The sequence below is a fragment of the Oncorhynchus mykiss genome, chromosome 17 (genome assembly GCF_057628025.1).
Source record: "Oncorhynchus mykiss isolate SJ-2025 chromosome 17, ASM5762802v1, whole genome shotgun sequence".
Classification (NCBI taxonomy): Eukaryota; Metazoa; Chordata; class Actinopteri; order Salmoniformes; family Salmonidae; genus Oncorhynchus; species Oncorhynchus mykiss.
The window spans coordinates 34,681,137-34,705,992 of NC_143038.1; the positions used below are offsets into that span (position 1 = coordinate 34,681,137).

At 43.8% G+C, this 24,856-nt stretch overlaps 1 protein-coding gene across 19 annotated transcripts in view; it reads right to left on the reverse strand.

The window, feature by feature from the left end:
* The window catches only part of LOC110493206 (plasma membrane calcium-transporting ATPase 1), a 160,147-nt gene extending 135,623 nt beyond the window's left edge, over positions 1-24,524 (reverse strand). For 4 of the 19 annotated variants that reach the window (XM_090205321.1, XM_090205327.1, XM_036950052.2 and 1 more), the window contains exons 1-2: positions 17,403-17,874; positions 17,042-17,207 (exon numbers count right to left, since the gene is read on the reverse strand). The gene's annotated coding sequence lies outside the window, so the exon portion shown is untranslated. Of the gene's footprint in view, positions 1-17,041; positions 17,208-17,348; positions 17,993-24,269 lie in introns of those variants that run through there. The other 15 variants (XM_090205322.1, XM_090205329.1, XM_036950055.2 and 12 more) reach the window with 6 other exon arrangements.
* Positions 24,525-24,856: the final 332 nt, after the last annotated feature.

Below are 24,856 nucleotides of genomic sequence, written 5' to 3' on the forward strand. Positions count from 1 at the left end.
AGTGACAAGTCTTATTCTAAGAAAATAGGCCTACTCACTCAACAACGGACCAAGATCGAGACCACCTTTCCTAACAGCACATCAAACATGAAGGACTCATAACATCTTGGGGTTAGTGTAAAGTACGTTGTGTGACATTATTTCGTTTTTTTCCTATGTTATTGCAAGGTATAATATGCGCATCACAAGTAATCATGCAATGTGTAACCTAACCAATGGCGGTTTGGTGCCTTGGAATGGCAAACCTCATTTCATTCACTATAGGACTGTTTCTGTGAGTGTATGGTACATGCAGAACATTCTATGGACACTTATGGACCAATTCCTAATTTATCCTATTGGCACAAACATACCAACCCTAGGAGAGGCTTACATGGCTTTCTCCCCCTTTCAAAGCTTGAACCAAATCAGCAGGGTCAGATGGTTTGGCGGGACATTTTCAACCTTCCCCTCAATATGGAGGAAGAAAAGAACAGCGGAAAATGTTTCACACTTTCGTTCCAGTGAATGTTTTGGCTGTCAGATGGTGACTGTCAAGACGACTTCTAGACGAACTACCGAAAAAAGGACTTCCTCTTGCGAGTTGTCATTTTCCCATTGAAGCCGAGCTAAGGATTCCAGATTACCAGCTTGCATCGGACTGATCCCGTCAAGAGCTCAGTCAGAAGGCCAACGACCGTTTTGCCTTGCACAGCCCAGGACCACCCGGTGTCAGCGCGCAACATCCGAAGACCCCCATTCTATCTATTGACTGTAACTACACAACTAAACTGGCCTTTCTCTCCCCAGCATTGGCATGAGGTGTAATGTGTAGCTCTTTAGGTTAACGTTAAAGCAGCAATAATCAGTAGAAACAATAACAAATTAGATTCCCCGCCCCGTTGTGGTAAAAATCTAAGGCATGGGGCTGGAGAAACGTAACCACTCTCAAATTCATAGACAGAGCTATGGATGCAAGGACTGACCATACATGATATCAAAATTATAGTTTCAACCATGTTTTGAGACTTTATAGTGTTTGTTTACAAAACTGAGTAAAACAAGCTTATATTTTGGGGTGTGATGGTGTACAACAGTTGAACTAAGCTCATGAGGCATTTAAAAAAAGTTACAATCTTCAAGAATCTATGGATGCATATTTTTTTTTTTTATATATTTTATTTATTTAAACTTAAACTATTTTACTTGGCAAGTCAGTTAAGAACAATATTCTTATTTACAATGACGGCCTACACCAGCCAAACTCGGATGACGCTGGGCCAATTGTGCACCGTCCTATGGTACGGTCGGTTGTGATACAGCCTGGATTCGAACCAGGGCGTCTGTAGTGACGCCTCTCACACTGAGATGCAGTGCCTTTGACCGCTGCGCCACTCGGGTGCCCAAAAAAGGATATAGCAACTTCTGATTGGAACAGGATCATTTAAACATTAGAACTGAACCATTACTAGCCCTTTTAAGTTTGTCCCTCCATTCACAGAAATATAGGAAATAGTCTTTCACAGTATTCACCCGCGTGACCTGTTAAGTAGAGTGGAGTGTGTAAATGTCGGTCTATCCAAATTGAGAATATCATCTAACAATTTGCTGGAATATATATTTTTTAATTCATACATTCCCTGTATCGATCATATGCCATTATCATTCATCCTGTAGCCATTGAATCATTTTATCTATTGTTTTCTGATACAAAACAAGCTTTAGAAAACATACGAATTCATGAATGTGATACTAGGCTCATCAATATACCTTCAGATAAATCAATTATTAATAATATCCCTGTTTTTTTGTTTGTTCTAAGTGTCATTGTTAAGGTCACTTATAAGCCAGGTCTTCATGTACAATTTATTTTCCAATAAACAGACTGGTTCCCAGATTTATAGCATATATTCATTTGTCATTAGAGATACATTTTTTTTTATTTATAGTAATAACTTGACCAATATCTCTTACAGCCGGGGATGTCCAGGCTATTGCAACACCTACAGATGTAGGATCTTAATTTGATCACTTTTGTTGCTGAGAATTTTCCTGCACAGGAAGAAATGCAAACTTGTAATGTATTCAAGGTTTAAAAAGGCTTCTAAAAGGTTTGTAAATTCCACTTAAAAATGTCAGACTTGATTTTCCCTAACGAGAAATGTACTAACCCCTACAAAAGAAATGCCAATTCATTATAATTCACATAATCCCATTTCCTGTTGCTGGGGGATTATTTTCCTGCTGTAGAAAACTGGCTCAAATTAAGATCCTAGATCTGTATCAATGAATAGTTACACCTCCATGAATGAACCAAGTCATTCCACTCTCAGCACTCTTACCTATAGAGGACTTTGAAGGGGACTCCTTTGAAGTGCATATCAACATCTGTGCTCTATAAAGCCTTCTCAATCAGCGCCCATGGCTAATGAGAACCAGAGGGCTCACAGGGAGGGGAAAACATCTTTGATTTAGACCAGGTTTAGACCAGGCCTCGGATGAGGTAGCTGGCAGCTGACCTCCACTGGGCTGAGCCTACATCCAGGCTGGATGAAGAGATACTGTCACCTGGTTCAGATAAGCGCCTGATCAGATGTGGAGGTATCCCCAGGTACAGATGAGCTTGTGTTGGCCTGAACACCCATGTACAGAAAAGACGGGGCCTCTAAACCGATGCTATTTAAAGGGAAGCCCTTTCTGGTGAACATTGAAACAGTTCATGTAAGCCTGTAGCTCTGCAGTAGTCTGTCGTTGGAGCTATAGGACATGTCTTAAACAAGCTCAGGCGAAGCGTCGCTGACTGCTTGTCCTCTCTGTGTGTGTGTATGTGTGTGGACCAAGCTCAGAGAGGTCTACTTTAGCACCAGCGGATCCTTGTTCTCCTAATTGCGACATGTCTTGGCCGTTAGTGCTAGCAGGCCGTGGTTACGCTAGCAGTCTCAGAGGATATGCTAATCTCTTAATTAGAATCGCTCAGAAGAGCTTTCAACAGTCTTCCACTCTCCCGCTCCTCCCCCGCTCCCTTACTCCCATTCTCCCCACCATCTCTCATCTAGTGTCCTCTCTGCGCCCCTGTTTTCCCTTTGAATCTCCTTTCCATCTACCCTCCTCAGCTTTCTCTCTCCCCTCCATCGCCCCTTTCCTAACCCGTCCCCCCATCATCTCTTGCTGTCTAGGCCAGCCAGGTCACCCGTGATACAAGTCAGTATTTGACATCCATCCATGTCAGGAGATGTGTAAACTGACCACCAGGGGCAACAGTGAGCGCTGTTACCTTCAAGTAGGTTTCAGTTGTGGAATATTTTTGTATTTAAAAAAAAAAAATCACTTTTATTTAACTAGGCAAGTCAGTTAAGAACAAATTATTATTTTGGCCTACCCCGGCCAAACCCGATGGGACTCCCAATCACAGCCAGATGTGATACAGCCTGGATTCGAACCAGGGACTGTAACGACATCTCTTGCACTAAGATGCAGTGCCTTAGACCGCTGCGCCACTCGGGATGGCGGATGGGTGTAAGTATCTGCCTCCGATTCCAAAAGGTTGCAAGTTCAAACAAATGATAAAAAGTTTTTATATTTTAGCTTTAAGCCTATCCCAATCCTTACCTTAACCATTCCGAGTTAATGCCTAAACTTAACTTTAAAAACACCACAACCTTAACAATTTGACATTTGAGAAACATGGATGTACATCTAATTCTGAAGTGAGACAGAGCCGGTAGGTCTAGGCACTGGCTACAGAGACTGACATTGAAAAACTAAAACCAACAGGTGGTTAGATGACAGTGTGTAATTATGCTAATTACACAGCGTGAAGGCTGCTAAGTAAACATCTGACATGATATTGCAAAAACCAAAGTTGAAGCTCTCATTTCCCAAGCGCTCTGTGGGAGAAATAGAGACGGCCCTTTAGCCACCAATGCCTAATTCTCCACCCACCCCCCTCCCCCTTCCCGCATAGCACCTCTCGCGGCAAGTTCCACATACAATACCTCAAGGAGATTGGGCGGGGAGAGAGAAGATGGGTGGCTGAGGGATAGGAGAGTGTATAAATCCCCTGAATTGGAAAAAAAGTGTGTGTGTCGGGGGGCTGGGACGGCTACAGCAGTGATTATTAGATAGCGCAGAAGGTCCCTCAGATAAAGGCCAGTCATATCATCCCTCTCTCTCCATCACTCTCTCCCTCCCCCTCCCTTCTCCCTCTCACACACAGATACATCTAACTGCATCAATTGACAGAGAGAGGGAGCGTACCAGTGCTTAAGGACGAGAGAGGCACCATACCAGCCTCCCACAAATCCCAGCCTGTATGGAGTCCAACACAAATCAGGGTTCGGGGTGAACGCCTGTTCACATACCTGCTTCCCCATTCACTCACTCACACACACACACACACACACACACACACACACACACACACACACACACACTACTTCTAAAAACGGGCTCTCCAGGACTGGAGCTTTTAAAAGTGGAGATATTTTTACATTAAATGTGATGCACAGGATGCAATCTCTACTGGCAGTATTCCATTTTTGAGTACCTTGCAGTGGATTAAGTATTTTTGGACTAACAGCTTGACATTGTGTCAATAGGAAGTCAACAGTTTCACAGAGGAAGAAAAACAAAACGCTGTTAAAGTGGTCTACTTTTGAGACGGTAACACAACAGCTCTTATACTGACAGACCCATTATAGAACCAGTCACCCTGGAGCGTGGTGTCACTGAGCATGCTACCAGTGTGTGTGGTCAGAGGTTAGAGGCAACAGAAAAACTACATCTGGTCCTGACCCTATTCAGCTGACCTCTTGTTCGATTGATCCCAGAGACACCGGTGGTCACGGGCTGGCCCTATCCCCAACAGGCCTGCTTTGGTGTTAACAAAAGATTGATTCAGAATTATGGTGGTCTTGTTTGGGATACAATGGCTGAGCTGTACAGGCCTACAGCCAACTCCCCGATATATTCAATGAATTGAGACTAATGAAATCAAGCACTAAACTGAAGCAAGTAGTACAAAATGTATTTGAATGGGACATGGTGAACTGCGGTGCACTGGAAGAGAATGACACATATCAGGAGTGAACAGTAGAGCGCAGAATCATATTACGGAGGGAGATCGGTCCACTTGGTTGGATGGCATGTTACTACTGCCTCTGCTGGTGCCATGGTTTCATTCATAATGACTAGCTGGGTTCCACTTCTAATTCCATTCATGTAGGTTATATGCTGGCTTGGCTACACACCCGGTGTTGTGTTGCATTCTGGGGCAGAACACCCCACGTCAGCCAATGACCCTGAGCCTGTCTTCTAACCAATCACTCAGAGGCATGCTGTCAAGTGACATTACTCTGGATTACAATTCAAAAAATAAAAAAATAAATATATATATATACACTGCTCAAAAAAATAAAGGAAACACTAAAATAACACATCCTAGATCTGAATGAATGAAATATTCTTATTAAATACTTTTTTCTTTACATAGTTGAATGTGCTGACAACAAAATCACACAAAAATGATCAATGGAAATCAAATGTATCAACCCATGGAGGTCTGGATTTGGAGTCACACTCAAAATTAAAGTGGAAAACCACACTACAGGCTGATCCAACTTTGATGTAATGTCCTTAAAACAAGTCAAAAGGAGGCTAAGTAGTGTGTGTGGACTCCATGTGCCTGTATGACCTCCCTACAACACCTGGGCATGCTCCTAATGAGGTGGCGGATGGTCTCCTGAGGGATCTCCTCCCAGACCTGGACTAAAGCATCCGCCAACTTCTGGACAGTCTGTGGTTGGTTGATGGAGCGAGACATGATGTCCCAGATGTGCTCAATTGGATTCAGGTCTGGGGAACGGGCGGGCCAGTCCATAGCATCAATGCCTTCCTCTTGCAGGAACTGCTGACACACTCCAGCCACATGAGGTCTAGCATTGTCTTGCATTAGGAGGAACCCAGGGCCAACCGCACCAGCATATGGTCTCACAAGGGGTCTGAAGATCTCATCTCGGTACCTAATGGCAGTCAGGCTACCTCTGGCGAGCACATGGAAGGCTGTGCGGCCCCCAAAAGAAATGCCACCCCACACCATGACTGACCCACCGCCAAACCGGTCATGCTGGAGGATGTTGCAGGCAGCAGAACGTTCTCCACGGCGTCTCCAGGCTCTGTCACGTCTGTCACATGTGCTCAGTGTGAACCTGCTTTCATCTGTGAAGAGCACAGGGTGCCAGTGGCGAATTTGCCAATCTTGGTATTCTCTGGCAAATGCCAAACGTCCTGCACGGTGTTGGGCTGTAAGCACAACCCCCACCTGTGGACGTCGGGCCCTCATACCACCCTCATGGAGTCTGTTTCTGACCGTTTTGAGCAGACACATGCACATTTGTGGCCTGCTGGAGGTCATTTTGCAGGGCTCTGGCAGTGCTCCTCCTGCTCCTCCTTGCACAAAGGCGGAGGTAGGTCCTGCTGCTGGGTTGTTGCCCTCCTACGGCCTCCTCCACGTCTCCTGATGTACTGGCCTGTCTCCTGGTAGCGCCTCCATGCTCTGGACACTACGCTGACAGACATAGCAAACCTTCTTGCCACAGCTCGCATTGATGTTCCATCCTGGATGAGCTGCACTACCTGAGCCACTTGTAGCATGAGACGGAGTCTACAACCCAAACCACTAGTGTGACCAAAACATCAGCCAGGAAGCATAGGAACTGAGAAGTGGTCTGTGGTCCCCACCTGCAGAACCACTCCTTTATTGGGAGTCTTGCTAATTGCCTATAATTTACACCCGTTGTCTATTCTATTTGCACAACAGCATGTGAAATTTATTGTCAATCAGTGTTGCTTCCTAAGTGGACAGATTGATTTCACCGAAGTGTGATTGATTTGAGCAGTATATATATAAACAGCAGGGGGTATCCAATGTTGGCCAACATTGACTACTACTAAATGTCACAAATAACACTTGGCATGTGCAGCAAGGTCACATTGTGTAATTAGCGATGATTTACTAAAGCGACAAGTGTTCAGACTGAACGAGACTCATTCGACCCTCAAGACATTGGAAACACACAAACATTGTGTAATAGCACACACGCACAGAGAGAGAGAAGTGCTAGTTCTTTAGGAAAATGAGTTTGTCAGCTTCAGATGACTGTTGCAAGGTTGTTCCTCTACTGCAGTCACAAGATGGTCCCAGATGTCGAGGCACAACAAATGTCGTGGTTTTCAGTGTGTTCAGCAAACCACCAGCCTTCCTACCTCACTGCCACCGCTTGTTTGAAATGAAGTCATGCTAATGCTACTGGAATGTGTGCTAACCAGGTTTGCTTGAGACAGTGACGCAAACACAGAGAGCCATTGATACTTGTGGGATGGGACGGGCGTATCTCACAATCCTATCTCACAGTCCTCCCAATCTATACGGCGTCGTCCTCATTCGCTCTTCTAGAATCCACTCTCCTTGTCTCGGTTCTGTGACACAATCAGCTTACTCAGCAGCTAGACGCGATGTATAGAGTTGATCAGATGTTTCATTCCATACAAAAGAGGCGTGTAGGAACTACACAATACATACAGCATCGGTATGAATGCACCCATGTGCTTTTCGGTCTCCGCACCCACTCGCTCTCCCTTTCCCCTTCCCCTTCTGTAAGGCCTCTTGTTTAAATGGGACCAGCACGTCGGGCAGCAGTGGAAAAACACGTTATTTACAGCATTCATATGATCATAACGCAGAGCTATTTAGGTCCAGGACAACGGCACCTTTGATTGTTTGACACACACGGAAAGGCTTGTCCTAAACCTCAAATAAGCAGGAACTCTGATACACGCAGACTAGCCAGTTTAATTCAATTAACACCACTGAGCATTTATAACAGCAGACTAAATGTTTTCGAACTCTGTCAGAGGAATGAACGGACATGTAGGTTGGTTTATGCTGTATAAAACGTGGAATAACTTCTGTTCCGTTAGTGGAACAGTTCGGTAAGGTCTGTTTCAGGTTTTCCAGACATTTCATTTAAGTATAATATTCCTATTTCCTTCTTCCATTTTGGATTTGATGTTGGGCCAGTCAACTGAATGAAGTTCAGTGAGTGTGTGTGTGTGTATGTGTGTGTGTATGTGTATGTGTATGTGTATGTGTGTGTGTATATATATATATATATATATATTCAGTAAACAGCCGCAGTAGGAGAGAACAGCTCAGCCTCATTGTGTTCAGTAATAATGTCCAAACAGCACCACACCCTGTTTCTCAACCCAAATACAACATTCAGCATTCAACCCCCATTCACTGCTCCAGACACAGGACGCGCACACACACACACACACACACACACACACACACACACACACACACACACCTCATTACATAACCAACAGCTAACGATGCACAATCAGTTTTAATACAAAACGCTGTTTTAATAGCATTGTGTGTGATTTGTAAACTAGCTTATTGTAGCGCATAAATATCCGAGCAGTTAATCTCTGTGACGATATGTGTGTGTGTGTGTGTATGTGCACATGAGGTTAAGGCGGTGACCGCTATAAAAACACTCGCCTGTCTGGAGGCTGGTCTGGGTGGACAGATCAGACCCCTGACACACACCCCAACTCCCCCATCCCAGAGAGAGAAAGAAGGGGGAACGATGAATGAACCGAGAGATAGACGAGTAAAATAAGGAGTGACGGGGGGGGGGGGGGGGGGGGGGGGGTACGAAGGACAGGGAGCAGAGAGAGGCAGAGAACAAGGGGATGGAGGGGGGGAGGGAGGCAGTGAGCCAGAGAGTTCCCTCTTGGCATTGGGCCCGGCAGCTACATCTGACGTGTGTTACTGTTACTCCCAGACTTCCAAACATACAAACAACTACAGCACTAGAACTACATACACTGGCTACATAAAACACACATTTAACTACACAACTACATCACACACACTCCAACTCCCCCATCCCAGAGAGAGAAAGAAGGGAGAATGATGAATGAACCGAGAGATAGACAGGGAGGAAAAAGGAGTGACGGGGAAAACGAGGGGGGGGGGGTACGAAAGACAGGGAGCAGAGGAGGCAGAGGGAGAGAACAAGGGGATGGAGGCAGTGAGGCAGAGAGTTCCCTCTTGGCATTGGGCCCGGCAGCTACATCTGACGTGTGTTACTGTTACCGCCAGACTTCCAAACAACTACAGCACTAGAACTACATACACTGGCTACTTAAACACACATTTAACTAAACAACTACATCACACACACACACACACACACACACAAACAAAAGCTGGCTACATAAACACAAACAGATGTAAAAGAGGGACAGAGGGAGAGGCCTCAGCCCAGTGTCGTTAAAATATCAGGAAGTGAAATGGCGAGGAGAAAATATGCATGAGGAACACAGAACATGAGGAAACCATCCAGATCTCCACTTCCTCTGCGCCTACAACACTCCACCTCGGACCCCTTTGTCCCACCCCCTCTCCTGTCCCCTCATCCACCTCTCCTCTGTGAGTTTAACTGCCGTACTGTTACCATACATAGTGAGTTCAGTAAACGAGTGCAATGCGTCGCGCTCCTTCCCTGGAGCCAACGTGAGCTCCACGACCAGTGCAGTGCATCCCTCCGTCCCTCCCTCCCTCCGTGCAAATACATTCCATTGGTTCGAGTAAATGACTACACTTCATCCTAACCTCACCACTCTCCCTCTTCTTCTCTCCCTCCCTCCCTCTCTGCCCGTCTCAAATTCCGCTTCAGATCAGCTTTATTATAGCAAGAGTGGCAAAGCCAAGCAAAGTGGGACAGACTATGATATTAAAAACAACAAATCATTATGGCAACAATAATAGGTATAGCGAGAGACAGGACATTTCTTTTGAACACTACTGTGATGATCTAAAAAGCATATTTTGCTTTGAATATCTAAAAATAAAAAAGATGTGAGACAGTGTGCTACTAAAATGCAGAGGCTTGCTATTTATGATCGTCAACAATTTGCTCTGATAGATAAAGCCACAATGAACAAACGGGCGTGCATTAACCATGCTGCGGAGGATGATAAAAGAATGCAGGAAATAACTCAGTAGCCTACTATCTAAGAGTCCCTTGCTTCACTATGTGTGTATGAATGTAGGTGTGCTCTCAATGTAAACAACCATCTGGGTTGGGTACTAGAGTCACACCGGTTTCATCACCGACAGCATATGTTAAATGGCCCTCTTTCACTGTCTCCATATATTCCTCTTGCCTCGGACTTTCTCTCCTCCTGCTCTCGGTCACAATCCCCCCCCCCCCCCCCTTACTCATACCTGTTCTCTCTATCGTTCTGTGCCTCTCTCGCCATCGCGTTCTCTCCTTCATTAGCATGTTTTCTAATCAATCCAACCTCTTCGTCAGTGTTCCACATTTTTTGCCTGTCTGCTAATATCCACACACACACACCCTTGCAGCAGGGACAAAGAGTCACATTGTTTGGCACCATAGATGAACTCAACAATGACAACTTCATGTGTTCAGAAACCGGTGTGTGTTTGTCTTAATGAGTACGCCAGTGATGTTTTGTGATAATGAGCTGAAGCCGCACGCCCCCCCCACACCTCTACTCTGTGTCGATCCTGTCAACACGCCACAATCCCACAATGCACCACAGGGACTCTCAGGGGACACTTCACTTCCACGCTCTATTAATACAACTCACAACACATCTAGCAGCTGTGTGTGCGCTGAGCTGTCACTTCACACTCACCACACACATACACACACACTTGATGGAGCCTGCTTACAGCTCATCACATCCTCAGCAGCAGTCTGCAACACCTTAACGAGAAGTTCATCATGACTAAACACACACATACAGAACAAAAACACTCAAAACAAATTTGCCACGATGACGAACAAAGGAGAGAAACGGAGTGGAGAGGAGAGAGCAGAGAGAAGAGAAGAGTGTTGCATTGTATACCGAAACTTCTGTACTTTTTCGATACAAGAACAGGAAAAACGGTTCGGTACTATAATTATTTTGTTATTTTTTCCCCTTCGGTACTTCTATCAAATGTGTCTCATGTCGTCTACTGATTGAGAGAGAATCAAGTCTATCAGTGCAGCCGATGCCCCCTTAAAGCGCAACGTGCCTGTTCTACTTACTCATTGCTAGCTCTAGCCTGAACCACTGCACTCACATGGAGTCTGGCCTGCATCACCACTTATGCTGCACAGAAGCTAACATTTACATTTTAGTAATTTAGCAGACGCTCTTATCCAGAGTGACTTACAGGAACAATTAGGGTTGAGTGCCTTTGAATAATGCAATATGGCATGTAGCTAGAAATGTCGAAAGTGTTCGCAAAACAATGTCCATTACAGTCTAGAACACTTTACAATGCAAGAAGATACCAGTAGCTTCCAGCTTTGTAGATGAACTTTCCTTGCTTACAGCCTGAATATAACATCAATTCACTACCCTAGTACCTTGTTTGTGATGAAGCAAAAATACTGCTGATATCATAACTGGGACATATACACACCCACATGTGTGTGTTAGACTAAATCTATACATAAAACATATTATATACACCCAGGTGGCGACACGCATCTCTGCGTGCCTGGCAGTTATACTATATATAAAGTATGTGGACATCTCTTCAGATTAGTGGATTTGGTTATTAACAGTCCCACCCGTTATTGACCGGTGTATGAAAATCGAGCACACAGCCGTGCAATCGCCATAGACAAACACTGGCAGTAGAATGACCTAACTGAAGAGCTCAGTGACTTCCACCGTGGCACCGCCATAGGATGCCACCTTTCAAACGGGTCAGTTCATAAAATGGCTGCCCTACTAGAGCTGCCCCGGTCAGTTGTAAGTGCTGTTATTGTGAAGTGGAAGCACCTATGAGCAACAACAGTTTAGCCGCGAAGTGGTAGGTCACAGAAGCTCACAGGAGGGGGCCGCCGAGTGCTGAAGCGTGTGGCGTGTAAAAATCGTCTGTCCTCGGTTGCAACACTCACTAGCGAGTTCTAAACTGCCTCTGGAAGCAACATCAGCACAAGAACTGTTCGTCGGGAGCTTCATGAAACAGGTTTCCAGGGCCGAGGAGCCGCACACAAGCCTAAGATCACCATGCACAATGTCAAGTGTCGGCTGGAGTGGTGCAAAGCTTGCCTCCATTGGACTCTGGAGCAGTGGCAACGCGTTCTCTGGAGTGATTAATCCCGCTTAACCATCTGGCAGTCCAAAGGAGGAATCTGGGTTTGGCAGATGCCAGGAGAACGCTACCTGCCCCAATGCATAGTGCCAACTGTAAAGTTTGGTGGAGTGTGGAAGAACTTTACTGGCCTGCAGAGCCCAGAGCTCAACCCCATCTAACACCTTTGGGGTGAATTGGAACGCCGACTGCGAGCCACATCAGTGCCCGACCTAACTAATGCTCTTGTGATTGAATGGAAGCAAGTCCTGCAGCAATGTTCCAACATCTAGTGGAAAGCCTTCCCAGAAGAGGAGGCTGTTATAACACCAAAAGGAGGGACCAACTCCATATTAATCCCCATGATTTTGTAATGATATTATCAACGTATGTCCACATACTTCTGGTCATGTAGTGTAGCAGCACCATAACACTACAGGCCTATATCTATCTATCTCCTCTCTCTTTTCCAGATGGGATAGGACTCAGAACAAACTCACCCAGCAATGCAGGCTTAACACTCTCTGTGCGTATGTGTTTTTGTGTGTGTGTGTGTGTGTGGGGCCCTTTCTGAGATGAGATAGGGTGCTAAAGGGGCTCTTGGTTTCAGGGGCTTAACCTCTGCTATGAATCGTGACTCTGAGACTAACTCAATTCTTAGTTCACTCAATCCTGAACATGAGGAGGAATTGGGGGGGGGGGGGGGGGGATTGAAGAGAGGAGTGGAATAAGAAGAGGGTTGAGGAGCGGGGGATTTGAACGAGGGAAAATAAACCGGTCAGCCTCTGCATGAGCCCAATCCTTTTGGAAGATGTTCCCCTCTTCCCACTCAAATCGGGAATTGGAACGTCACCGCCCAGAACAAACAGTCTTGTAGAAAAACCTTCAATAATGGGTTAGCGGTGTTGGTTACATGAAGAAAATACAATTAAAAACGTAACAAGAGAAGTGAGTATAATGGACGTTGAAAGTTGCTAGGTTATTACATTCTATTTAGATCTCTACTGATGAGGTTTCCTAGAGGGACAGTTCTGGCAGGCCACCCAAGCCCACCCAGAGTGCAAGACAAAATGTAGAACATGTACAATTAGTTGGGACGATGCAGCATAGTGAATACTAGAATATTAATTATGGTAGTCACATATATGGAATAATTGCGGCACAATAACACTACAGGCCTACAGGTCCGCAATACACACCAACTAGCATAACAAACACCTAAAAAAAACACACTAACAAAACAAACACCACAATACGGACGAACAAAACCCAATAAAAACTAATAAAAACACGTAACACAGAGCCCGTCAACCCTGTAGCAACGTGTGCAAGACACATTCACAATAACACAGTTTAGACAAAGAGGTGCAGTCTGACAGAGTTTTGTCTGTGTTCAAACCCTGGACAATAAGGATGTGCCTCCGTGTGGCCCTCTGTTGATGATACCAACACAAAGGTTGTGGGTTCAATTGACACAGGGAATTCATAACAGTACAGGGAGTGCAATCCAGTCTTCTAAATGGCATATATTATTATCCTTGTGGGCCCCTGGGACCAACACTGAAGAGTAGCATACTGTCCCAAGGGTATATATTAGCTTAAAGGGGCAACCTCCCCCATCAACCTTGGTAGACAAGTCCCCTCGGGCACAGTGGAGATTTGAAGGATGGATGAGCAAGAAGAAAGCTGAGGCTGATTAGATAGAAGAGATGGACCAGTAGGAAGCTGGGAATGATGACGGTCGGTAGCCATGATGTCTTTATGATGGGACTGATGAGATTTTGTGAATCCCTAACCACCCCCCTTGCCCCTACTAACTCGCTTTGAGGGACCTCCATTATCACGTGTTGCTGACAAAACTCAGAGGGTGACTTCCAGAGAGTGGCATGGCGGAGACACCGGGGCAGTCACTCATGCATGTGACTAGTGGATTAACGAGGCAGAAAAGGATGTCCCACGGGATCATGGGACAAGGACAGAGGACACAATCCTCTGCTCAGAAGTTGCTGACCCCTGCCAGATCTTACAACACCTGGATAGGCATCTTACGTATCAGCTCACGTACTATATTACAGCAATACGTCAGTCGACGCCGTGGCATGCAACCATTGGTGGATGCCGGCGACGTTTGCGGAGGGGAACGCAATCTATATGACAAATGTCACACTGAGAAGCTGACGTCACCATTTGCTGTTCTGTCTGGAGTACGATGGAGTTCAGAGTGCGTCTTGAACCAGCAATTACTTTCTGCTATAAAAAAGGTCGATACCCTTTATCAGAGGGACGAAACACACTTAGAGAGATGTTTGCTGCCTTTTTCAGACAGTCCAAGATAATAAATAACCGGCATATCACCATACAGACGGGACAGAAAGACAGGACAGACACACAGCACTATGCATGCATGCAGTGTCATTTACTATATTGATAATGTGAGTGTTATTGATCAGGCTGTGAGTTTAATTGATCAAGTTGACAGACAGGACACAGAACATTCCCTCAGTCAAAGAGATGAATGAGACACACTATATTAATAATAATAATAATAATAATAATAATAATGATGCCTGTGACAGACGATGCTATACATAGAGAACCAATCAAAAGTTTGGACACACCTACTCATTCTTGTGGTTTTTCCTTATTTGTACTATTTTCTACAATATAGAATGAAGTGAAGGCACCAGAAACTATGAAATAACACATATGGAATCAAGTACTGAAAAAAAAGAAGTATAAAACAAATAAAAATATAATTTATATTTGAGATTCTTCAAAGTAGCCACACTTTTGCCTTGATGGCAGCTTTGCACACACTTGGCATTCTCTCAACCAGAATGCATTCAACTAAAAGGTGCACCTTAATAAAGTTGTAGAATTAATATCTTAATAAATTTGAGCCAATCAGTTGTGCTGTGACAAGGTAGGGGTGGTATACAAAAGCAAGCCCTATTTGATAAAAAACAGCTCAACAGCTCAAACAGCTCAAATAAGCAAAGAGAAACGACAGTCCATCATTACTTTTAGGCACAAAGGTCAGTCAATACGGAAGATTTCAATGTTGCAAAAACCATCAAGCGCTATGACGAAACTGGCTCTCATGAGGACCGCCACAGGAAAGGAAGACCCAGAGTTACCTCTGCTGTAGAGGATAAGTTCATTAGAGTTACCAGCCTCAGAAATTGAAGCCCAAATAAATGCTTCAAAGTTCAAGTAACAGACACATCTGAACATCAACTGTTTCAGAGGAGACTGTGTGAATCAGGCCTGGGACTGTCATTTGTTTTTCAACAGGACAATGACCCAACATACCTCCAGGCTGTGTAAGGGCTACGAAGGAGAGTGATGGAGTGCTGCATCAGATGACCTGGCCTCCACCCAATTGACATGGTTTGGGAAGAGTTGGACCGCAGAGTGAAGGAAAAGCAGCCAACAAGTGCTCAGCATATGTGGGAGCTCCTTCAAGGCTGTTGGAAAAGCATTCCTCATGAAGATGGTTGAGAGAATGCCAAGAGTGTGTAAAGCTGTCATCAAGGCAAAGGGTGGCTATTTGAAGAACCTCAAATATAAAATATATTTTGATTTGTTTCACACTTTTCAGGTTACTACATGATTCAATGTGTTTTTTCATAGTTTTGATGCCTTCACTTTCATTCTACAAGGTCTAATCAGTCAAAATAAAGAAAAAAACCTTGAATTAGTCAGTGTCCAAACTTTTGACTGGAACTGTATGTTACAGCATTTAAACACACAACAAATAGTAGTCAATAAGTTAAATATGTAATGTTTTTCTGAGGCTGTTCCTGAGGGGAAGGTGTAGCCTACAGTATGATTAGACATGTTCAGTTTACTGCAGCAGTCACACCTAGTCTAGTCTAGTCTAGAGTGAAGGTGAAAGTGCGTATATAGGATAAAGGCCGGCTTTAAAGGGGTGAGATCAACCTGAATGTTCTGAATATAATAATATTGCAATAATAGCCGTGGTCCCTGACACTCCGCTGCCGGAGGAAAATAACAGCGCAGATGACCTCCTTTGGAGGTCACACAATCTGAAAAATAGTCACGAGCAGATTTTGCGGGGTCTCCCCCTGTAGAAACGCAATAGCGCGAGGACACACCCAGAAAAAGGAAGGAGAATGGAGAGGAGAGCCGATGCCCATCCCTTGGAAATTATGTAAGAAGGATTTACTTCTCACGAACGAGCGCTTGTTAATTAAACAAGGTTGTCTCTTCTCTTTCGAAGCTCGAGCTAAACATTCTGTTTGAGTAATAACAACAAAAAAAACACAACCATTCACTACAATTGACATGTAGAATCTGAACTAGGAACAACTAATGGATCAAGCTAAACCGGCGTATCCAATAATGCAGACACAGAGCTACGCGCAGATAAATACACGCACACGCGAGCACGATCAAATACACACGAGACGACCCTGATGACAGTTGCGCATTGCCGTCTGTGACATTTACGCGGATTCTCCAAATAAAACGATAGGATAAACCCACGAGCGCATAAAATGCCTCCCCAGACATGACCAACCATTCATTTTCTACCTGAGACAAACTGTTGCGACAAACACTCATTGGTGAAGGACACAGACTCCCTGTCTGAATAGTAGCCGCACCCCCCATTCGGAAATTAGCTGTTCCCACCTATAAAACATCAGTGTTTATTACCAAACCAGGGGAGGTTGTTTATTGCAACTTGACTATTTTCTCCCAGCAAGACTGAACTCGTTATCTGCAGACAACAGGCGGATGGTTGCATTGGTAGAGCCAGTGCAAAACACACGCATCGCACGAAACCATTAATTCGTTCCACTCATACACCTGTGGAAAATAACATGACATTTGGAAGAGAAGGGTAGAGGCAGCAGTCCTTACCCGGATGCTGAGGGCAGTCAGGCGGTTAGGTAGCCTACATGACAACCAGACGGCGGGAGATAGTCTAAGTGAGCGCTCCTCTCAGCTCACCAACACACACAATCACACTGCACTAGCGGGTAAATCCACTATCCCGTATCTCAGTCTTCTTCCGCTTCTGTCAGAGCTGGGTAGTGCAAAAGGTATTTCAGTGAGTAGGCGTACAGTTTGACACCGAAAAACACCACACATACACACAAAAAAATCAGTGCCTATATTGATATTGTGCCTTTGAGATGGGGAAATAAATCAGTGAGATGGGATTTACCACTATGTGATCGGCGCAAATATGCGTGCTGTAGAAGTGCAAGCTATAGCCTACGGTTTTGTTTTTTCCTCATCTGGGCTCCGATGTGACAACTGTGGCATTGCACAGAGACGGGCTTGATCGTGGAACTTTGTAGATTTTCCTTTTGTTTTAGATATCGGTAACTTGGCGTGAAGTGTGTGACAAACTAGACCAACGCGTTATGAGTCCCAAATGGAAACCAACTGTTGAGATTTCACTTCGAAAACTAACACCCTTCCTTTCCAAATAGGAGGAAAATATCGCGCAGAGGAAGGATCCTCTTGGTGGTCCGAATGCACAGCAGCAGTCCCAATAGATTCACTCCGCAAGGTTTCTTGTTTTGTCTAGGCTAAATTGTGACTGGGTTCACGTCCATCCGCGGTAAAAAGTACAGATAAACGCGACCAATCTCCGAACTATAGAAAGATCGGTTCACCGATTTCCGTGGCTGGAAAAACGAAAGAGATATGCAGCGTCTGAAGCGAGCGCCGCCACGGAGCGGGAGGGGGAGGCGGGCGGAGGGAGAAAGAGGGAGGGACAAAATCGGGATTACCCATTTAAAGTGGATCCTTGAGGAGACATGATCGTTTCTCTTGAACAGTTGAATCGATGATCGCCTGAATAGTCCCGTAATGGCATCAGGAAACCTATATAATTATCATAATTCCGTCCCAGGTCTGCGTTGTAGCTTGTCTGCTCTGCCCTCCACGGTGTGATTCATGAAATGGTTCAATTTAGGCCTAGGCCTGGTTACATGTCCCCAATACAGGAATACATGTTTGATTAAGACTCCACAAGTAGCCTAAAGTTTAGTAGAATAAGAATGTACCTATAGGCCTAAATAGTGTTTCGGATTATGTTGGGCCCAATAGAAATTAGTCACTTTGAGTTACTTTTTATTACATTATTAATATTTTTTAAACATTTTATTTAACTAGGCAAGTCATTAGAATAAGAATGTAATGTTTCTGAGCAAATCTACATTATTCTGGGTGCTACCATGATTCTGGGTAATCATGAATGAATGGTGAGTAATGATGAGTGGCAAAGTTACAGAGATGATGCTGAAACTAGTTTCACAACATTTGTTCACAACGAACGTGGGGCAGCGCACAATTGGCCCAGCGTTCTCCGGGTTAGGGGAAGTTTGTCCGGAAAAGCCGTCATTGTAAATAAGAATTTGTTTCTTAACTGACTTGCCTTGTTAAATAAAGGTTAAATACATTTGGAAAAAACATAATACGAAACACAACCAAAACAAACTGCAAATGTATCCAGCAAGTTTTGCTAGGAATATGGGACCAAATACTAAACTTTTGATTACGTACATTACTTATGCCACCTTCAAATGGGGGGACTATATACATAAAGTGCATTTATTTCTAAATGCTAAAACGGATATGTATGAAAATACCCTCAAATAAAAGATGACATTCTGTACTTTCGCCTCATATAAAACATTTGATCTCAAATCCAAAATGCTGTAGTGTATAGCCAAGTTTTAGCTCCTCTGTCCAAATAAATACATAGTGAATTGTGTATAACCCAAATACAGCAGATTATGTAGGCTACTGATGATACGTGGTTTATATGAATGCAGTGGTTGTTTCCAAGGCAGCGGTTTAAGTACCTTCTTAGCAAAGAGCATTTTCTCAAGCAAGAATTTTGGTAGGACTGTCTGGGAGTGGTCTGAGAGGAGAGGGGTCAACTGAAAATGAGCAGTTATTGGCAGAGAGGTTTGTAACTCTGTGTCCTTTTCGTCTATTTAACAAATTTACTGCACAGTGATGTCACCATGGAAGGCCAAAACTCCAACCCACCAAAACAGGCTGAAATTTCAGGCGGTCTTTTCAAACAGCTTCTACACTAAAAGGGCATTATCATAATGTTCTCAATTTCACAGTATTATTCCAACCACATAGTGTAGAAATATATACAATAAATCATGTTTTTGACTGCACTGGGCCTCCAGTGTGTTCTACAAAGCTAACATATGAAATTATTTTAAAATGTTCATACATCGGACACTACAGGCCTTTTCGTGAGAAGACCGATTTACAGGATGTCTCATGGTCTGACAAACACCGCTCTAGCTCTGCCACCTTTCACCGCAGATGTGGAAGGGCGACATCGGCTCTGCCCCCAGATATCTCCAGTTTAAACCGACAGATGTTGATGGGGATTTTTGTATTATGCTAATTAGATTTCAGCGGGGGCACGGAATCCGACTCTAGTGGGTTAAAGGTAAAAAAAAATATAAAAATTAAACTCACTATAAAAATACACATTATGTGCACGGGTAGCCATGGAAACGACCGGTCATACTTGTCAGCACATATATGGAGAGATTTACATGCATTTCTATCTTCCCTCTATGCTCAAATCATAGAAAAAATTCAATTATTTGATGAATTAATATAATTTATGAAAGTGGACATTTGACTCAACTGTTCCAGGTGCTGTATTAGTATTTGTAAGCACTGAGCAAAAATAGGTTAAAGGTAGAAAAAGAAATGCAGTCTGGTTGAAACAATGAGATGGGTTGCTAAAATATTAACGACCATACAGTGCCTTGCGAAAGTATTCGGCCCACTTGAACTTTGCGACCTTTTGCCACATTTCAGGCTTCAAACATAAAGATATACAACTATATTTTTTTGTGAAGAATCAACAACAAGTGGGACACAATCATGAAGTGGAACGACATTTATTGGATATTTCAAACTTTTTTAACAAATCAAAAACTGAAAAATTGGGCGTGCAAAATTATTCAGCCCCTTTACTTTCAGTGCCGCAAACTCTCTCTAGAAGTTCAGTGAGGATCTCTGAATGATCCAATGTTGACCTAAATGACTAATGATGATAAATCCACCTGTGTGTAATCAAGTCTCCGTATAAATGCACCTGCACTGTGATAGTCTCAGAGGTCCGTTAAAAGCGCAGAGAGCATCATGAAGAACAAGGAACACACCAGGCAGGTCCGGGATACTGTTGTGAAGAAGTTTAAAGCCGGATTTGGATACAAAAAGATTTCCCAAGGAGCACTGTGCAAGTGATAATATTGAAATGGAAGGAGTATCAGACCACTGCAAATCTACCAAGACCTGGCCGTCCCTCTAAACTTTCAGCTCATACAAGGAGAAGACTGATCAGAGATGCAGCCAAGAGGCCCATGACCACTCTGGATGAACTGCAGAGATCTACAGCTGAGGTGGGAGACTCTGTCCATGGGACAACAATCAGTCGTATATTGCACAAATCTGGCCTTTATGGAAGAGTGGCAAGAAGAAAGCCATTTCTTAAAGATATCCATAAAAAGTGTCATTTAAAGTTTGCCACAAGCCACCTGGGAGACACACCAAACATGTGGAAGAAGGTGCTCTGGTCAGATGAAACCAAAATTGAACTTTTTGGCAACAATGCAAGACGTTATGTTTGGCGTAAAAGCAACACAGCTCATCACCCTGAACACACCATCCCCACTGTCAAACATGGTGGTGGCAGCATCATGGTTTGGGCCTGCTTTTCTTCAGCAGGGACAGGGAAGATGGTTAAAATTGATGGAAAGATGGATGGAGCTAAATACAGGACCATTCTGGAAGAAAACCTGATGGAGTCTGCAAAAGACCTGAGACTGGGACAGAGATTTGTCTTCCAACAAGACAATGATCCAAAACATAAAGCAAAATCTACAATGGAATGGTTCAAAAATAAACATATCCAGGTGTTAGAATGGCCAAGTCAAAGTCCAGACCTGAATCCAATTGAGAATCTGTGGAAAGAACTGAAAACTGCTGTTCACAAATGCTCTCCATCCAACCTCACTGAGCTCGAGCTGTTTTGCAAGGAGGAATGGGAAAAAAATGTCAGTCTCTCGATGTGCAAAACTGATAGAGACATACCCAAGCGACTTACAGCTGTAATCACAGCAAAAGGTGGCGCTACAAAGTATTAACTTAAGGGGGCTGAATAATTTTGCACGCCCAATTTTTCAGTTTTTGATTTGTTAAAAAAGTTTGAAATATCCAATAAATGTCATTCCACTTCATGATTGTGTCCCACTTGTTGTTGATTATTCACAAAAAAATACAGTTTTATATCATTATGTTTGAAGCCTGAAATGTGGCAAAAGGTCGCAAAGTTCAAGGGGGCCAAATACTTTCGCAAGGCACTGTATGTAGATAACAGAGTGTTCTAGGAACACAAACATGTTATTAGCTAGGAGAAAAAGAGCGAGAAAGAAAGAGAGAGAGAGAATGGTCTCGACTCTAGCATACAATACAATGATTTCAAATGTAAATGAGTTCAACATGTGTTTAAAGTTGTGTAGCAGAGTCGTGAGAGTGAAGTTGTGTAGCAGAGGGGGTTCGGTAAATTATGCTCGCATAATGAGCAATCTTGCCCGAAGATTTGTTTTTACCACAAAAGTTAACGCCAAGGCTTTTTATTAATTAAATTTTTATTTAATCTTTATTTAACTAGCTCTGTGCGCCATCATGGTCTTAGGGTTAGGGTTTGATTTTTGGTTTGATTCCTGGTTTGTGGTTATGGTCAAAAACAGAGACACAAATAAGGAAGTCACAAATCGATATTGTCATACCTTTGTGCCTGAGTTATCCCTCTGAGCTAAAGCCTATGCATTAGTTAGGGGAGCTAACATGAGTCTTCAGTTTTCTGACAGTTTGAACATAGTTCAGTCAGTAAACCACCTTTACTGCATCTACATATTAGACCTGATAGAATACAGAGGCGAGAATGTATGCCCAAGGCCTATACGAAACGCCAACGCATGAAAACACTGCATCTGATATTCATGAGCACCTGTTCTACATGTAGGCGTTACAGGCTGAGAGGTGCCAGTCAACATCTCAGCTCTTCTGTGACTGACACCCTCCCTTTGCACTTAAAGGGATAATTCAACACCAAATCTTGAAGGGGTAGTTCAACACCAAATATTACAGGGATAGAACAACAACAAATATATAATGGAGAGGTCAACACCAAATCTTTAAGGGGTAGTTCAACACCAAATATTAGAGGGACATTTATAAAACAAATATAAAAGGGACAACTCAACGCCAAATTTTGATGGGACAGGTCAACACCATAGAGCACAAAATCTACATTTTAAAGTAGTAATTTTTCTTCTTCTTTTATGTTTGAAAAAGCATGAAGCTAATATTGCCGATTTACTGACACATGCAGTGCTGTGAGTCCTGAATCTAAACTTGTCATTTATTTATTGTTGCCACTAGATGTCAGCGATATAGCTTAAAGCCATTGACATACCATAGGCAAAAAAAATTGAAGAAGAAGACAATGCTCTGATCATTGGCTGATCGTTCCAAGGCCATAGGAATCCCCACCCTGTTGACTACTTTAGAAGGGTGGAAGCCCTCAATGGCAATGTCCATGCTAAAACAGGTTATATGAGTCCTCTATCTGTCTCTATGGTCAACACCAAACGTTAAAGAGATAGGTCAACACCAAATCTTAAAGGGATAGTACAACACCTAATCTTAAAGGGTAGTTCAACACCAAGGTCGGGTTTCCCTGCAGACAACAACCAGGTGTGTTGAAGCGTGAGGCTAAAGTTCTCCACTGTTTTGGTCCCGTAGCTACCACGTTGTAGCGGTGTGAAGCGCACCTGTGCACATACTCTGTGTGACTTTGTAAGAGCAAAGTCTTGCATTGTGCTTAACTCAATGGGCTCGTTTGAGCGGATCACTTTTGTCAAGTTGATGGACACCGCCCGTCAAAGTGTGTTGCATTCTGGGGGGGGACATTTTTTCAGACTTGCGCATAAATGTCGACTGCATTTAACTTTACAAAAACCATGCGATGTTTTGACTGCAGTCGACTGCAAGTTTCTGCAGTTTCTGATTTCATCCTGGCAGCACTGCCATGTTGATCTGAGCCTTGCTGTCGGAAAACCACATGAGTGTCTGACTTTCAGCTGTCACAGATGCACCTCCCCCGACTCCACTCCTCGACTTTTGGTTGCTTTATCCACTCAAACAAGCCCAATTTCTGCGGTGTTGCTCGCGGCAACGTCATCTCGCTGAGTCTCCCTTTAAATGATGAAGTCAATCTCAATGTGAGCCGCCAGATTCAGAGGCCTGATGATAACCAAACTGGAAAAAAAACTGAACGTAATGAATGTCTTATTTAAATTTGATTTGAGTTAGTTTTGGAGTCAAAGATAATAGTTTCAGTATAGTTTTAGTTTTCCAAACAGGTTTATTAATTATTTTATTTTATTTTACTAAGTCATTTTTTCATGATTAGTTTTAGTTCAAGTTTTAGTTTACTATAATAACCTTGGTGTGTGTGTGTGTGTGTGTGTGTGTGTGTGTCCATGCGTGCACGTGCAGATGGTTAATTCACCCTCTGACAGGTCCCTGCACTGCAGCATTAGAGCAGGTATCAACCCTCCTCTTCCTTCTCATCCTCCTCCTCCTCTTCCTCCCATACGTTTTTGAACGTTTCCTCTCTTTCTATTCTCCTCCTTTTATCTATAATTCCCTCCCTATCTCCTCTCTGTCTTCTCCTTCTTACTCTTTTCCCCCATCTCTTCCTGTCTTCCTCTTTCGCTGTCATCTCTCTCTCTATCCCCTTTTTTAGAGTCTCTCATTACCTCTATCCCCAAGCTTGTTGACTCTCTCTCTCTCTCTCTCTCTCTCTTTCTCCCTCTCTCTCCAAAAACATTGAAAATGTTTCCCCTCTGTTTCTATTCCCCTCCCTTTCTCTCTCATTCCCTGCCCCATCTATTTACTCTCTTCTTCTCTGTGTTGTGTAAGGCAAAGCCTCCGTGGGCTGAGCTTTGCGTAGCTGGACAAACACACAGATTAACCAGTACATCTACAGCACCGTACACAACTCATCTCTTCATCTCCTCACCTGGAGCCTTGATCACAGGATAGACACGCGCATTACCAACCGTATCACCAGCCGTATCACCAACTGTTACCATCCACTCAGGTTGGGTTAATGGAGAAAATGCATTTGAGTTCTTGTGCTCTCACTCCTTCTGTCACTGTCTCTCCTTCACCTCTATCCCTTTCGTTATCCCAACCGTCTCTTTCTCTCTCTCTCTCTCTCTCTCTCTCTCGCTCGCACACACACACACACACACACACACACACACACACACACACACACACACACACACACACACACACACACACACACACACACACATACACACACACACACACACACACACACACACACACACCCTTTCCTTTCCCTGCCAGTCTACCCTCCAGAGAAGGGATGTGATATGTAACGGTGAAACCTGATTGGCTGTTGCTGGTAGCACTGTCCCATATCCCCTCGTTCTGTTCTTGTTGCCATAACAGCCTTGTGTATCTAATGTCAATACAGCGCTGGCTAGGAGAAGAGAGTAGAGGAGGATTTGATAGGAGGGAGGACGCAGTATCAGGGATAACTCTTGCTAGTGAAGGAGACCTCAATCAGCTGTAGCT